The sequence below is a fragment of the Vombatus ursinus genome, unplaced genomic scaffold, assembly GCF_900497805.2.
Source record: "Vombatus ursinus unplaced genomic scaffold, bare-nosed wombat genome assembly UNPS02005236.1, whole genome shotgun sequence".
Lineage (NCBI taxonomy): Eukaryota > Metazoa > Chordata > Mammalia > Diprotodontia > Vombatidae > Vombatus > Vombatus ursinus.
The window spans coordinates 9,914,199-9,917,575 of NW_020945014.1; positions in this window are offsets into that span (position 1 = coordinate 9,914,199).

Sequence of the window (3,377 nt, forward strand, 5' to 3'; positions counted from 1 at the left end):
TTCCTTCCTTCTTTCCATCCTTCTTTCCTTCCTTCCTTCCTTCCTTCTTTCCTTCCTTCCTTCCTTCCTTCCATTATTATATGAACCCCTGGCCTAAATTGGGAAGGGACATAAAGGAAATAGGAGGAAGTAGGTGCACAGTGGATAGACTACTGAGTCTGGAGTTAGGAGGACCTAAGTTCCAATCTGGCCTCAGATACTTCCTACCTGTGTGACCCTGGGCAAGTCACTTAACCCTGTTTGCCTCAGTTTCCTCATCTGCAAAATAAACTGGAGAAGTAAATAGCAAACCACTCTAGTATCTTTGCCAAGAGAATCCCAAATGGGAATAAAATGTGAATAAAATGACTAAGCAGCAACAACCTAATGGATTCCACCTGTGAGAATACTGGAATATCAGAATAGAATGGATACTGCGGATGTGAGTGGATGTCACAAAAAGGAGAAATCTTTGAAGAGACAGGTGGATCCTGCAAAAAAAAAAAAAATCCCCCCTCACTTCTACATGTCTTACTTCCTTATTTGCTACTAATCAGCCTGAATCTCGCTTTTCAAATTTCCCTTCTCCTCTCAGCCTCTGGGGTTTCGGCACTCAAAAAGTATCCTTGCTCCAACTTGGCTTACCTTTTGGTTTATGCTTATCTCTGAATTCAGATCCTGCCCTTCAGCTATCAGGAAAGGATTGACTTTCCCTTTTCCTTATGTTGACTTAATCACCAGCAGGTATTGACAATGTTTCAGATGTCAGTCTCCTCCTCCTACTTCATCCTGGGTCATTGTCCATTTCTGGACAATTGTCCATTTCTGCCAACGGAGGGCAAGGCAACCCCTAAGAGAAGGGTGGATTGGTCACTAGGCCATGAGGACAGAAGTCAAAGGCCAGGAAAGAGAGAGCTATGGTTTCTGCTATGTGATACAGGCTAGTATAATACCCCCATGAGATGTGAAGCACAGGGTCCATAGTCCACAATCCTGGGACCAGAAAGGGGTGGTTAACTCTCCCCTACATCAATGATAGTGCTCTGAGAAAATGCTTGGTTTTTGCAGATCTAGATTGGAAATATGACATAAACATATTGCAGTCAGTTCCACTGTAGCTATGGATGTCAATAGGACAAACTGATTTGTTCGTGGGCAATAATCATTTCAAAACTGCTGTGTTTTGTTAAAGGATCACATGCCTTACTGTCAGCTTCTTCTAAATATGGAAATTGTCGCCACATTTTCCAAACCAAACACAAACTTGAAAGACATGCCACCTCCTAATGTTATTATCATGCTTTAAAATAAATAATAATTATATTCTCACTGCAGAAAAGGCCAGACACTAGAGCTGTTTTTAATTAAAACTAAGTCAAGTGTAATTGTGCAAAAACAGACAGGAGAGTGGCTTTGAAATGAGTCTGAATATTCAAAAGATGTTTATGGTGAAAAGAGTATCTCTTCCCTGGGCATGAAAATAGATTTCTGCAACCAGAAACTCTGGAAAGAGCCAAGGATATAATCAGTGGCCCTGAATTCATATGATTAATCTGCCAATTACTACTTATGTGCCTTTGGCAAGAAATTGAAGCTCTCCATCTGGGTCTCATTTTCCTGATCTGTAAAATAAAGAGTTCAAACTAGATCACCCCTAAGTTTCTTTTCAGCTCCACTAGGAAACTGTTCATACTTTTCTTTTTTGAATATTACAAACGAAACTTGAATAGTTCATTTATCTTGAATTAAATAATAATACTAAATTATATTATTAACAATAATAAGAAAAAAGCAAAGTTATATTTTTATTTTAAAAATATGTCACTTATTCAATGAACATTTATCGAATAGCTTTTATGTGTGAGACTGTGCTAGGAGTTTTGGTCATAGAAAGATGAATCAAATACATTCTCTACCCTCAAGGAGAATACAATGCAGTATCATAACATCAGGGGACTGGTTATAAGTCCCAGTTCTGAAACTTAATGGCAATGTAAACTTGAACAAGTTACTTAAACTATTTAAGCCTATTTCCTCACAGGTTTATTACAAGGGAAAGGGTTTGTAAAACTGAAAGCACTTTGTTTAATTATATTTATTGTTATTACAGTCTAAGTTTATTCCTTTCATTATGCTGAAATGTATAAATCTTAAAACCTTCTATTGATGCAATTCATTATTATTATAGCCTTTTATTAATCATTTAATTCACATTCCAATATTTATTTTTAGAAGAAACTCTTTTCTATAAATGGATAATAGAATGAATGATATGAGTTGGAATGGCATCCTGTATTTTAATATTCTATGTGCTTAAATATTAGGTTCTGACTAATTCACAAACCTTCTCATCCAAATTGTAGGTTTACTTTAAATTCTTAATACTTTTCTATTTCATAGATTTGTAGTATTTATAGTTGCAAGGTATCTTAGATACCATCAACACACTGATGGGGAAACTGAGGCACAGACAGTCTTTTTTTTTCTTTTAATTTCCCAGAATCATATAGCTAGCATCTAGCCACTCTCTAGATCTCTAGTCTCTTATTTCCAGCTGCCTATTGGATATCTTGAACTAGGCGTTGCACAGATATCTTAAAATCAACATATTCAAAACTGAACTCATTGTCTTTCCCCCCTAAATTCTCCCTTCTAACCTTCCCTATTACTGTTCAGTGTACTACCTTCCTTCCAATCACAAGGCTTGAAACCAAGATATCAGCTTTGACTCTAATCTCTCTCACCCACCCCATATCTAGTAAGTGATCAAATCCGCTCATTTCTACTTTCTTAAAATCTCTTACACATGTCCCTTTCTCTCCTCTGATACTGCCAAAATTCAGGTGTAAGGCCTTCATCACCTCACACTTGGACTATTTCAGCTTCCTTCTGGTTGGTATCCTTGACTCAACTTTGCCCCCATTCAAATCCATCTGCCACTTACCTGTTGAAGTGATCTTTCAAAAGTCTAGATAAGACTTTGTTACCTTCTTTTCAATATACCCCAGTGGTTCCCTATCACCTCTAAGGCAAAATATAAAATGCTTTGTTTAGACTTTAAACCCCTGCCCCAGCCTTTCAAATCTTCTTATATTTTGTTCTTCCCCAGTAAATTCTGTGATAAAGTGAGACTGACTTCCTTACTGTGCCTCAATATAAGAAACTCCATTTCCAGATCCTTATACCTGGAATACTCTCCTTCCTCATCTTTACCTCCTGGTCTCTCTGCCTTCTTTCATGTGGCAGCTAAAATGCCAATCTCTAGAAGAAACATTTCCTGATTTCTTCCAATGTTAGTGTCTTTCCTGAATCAATTATTTTCAACTTATCATTATATCTATATCTACATATTATCTATCTATCTATCTATCTATCTATCTATCTATCTATCTATCTAT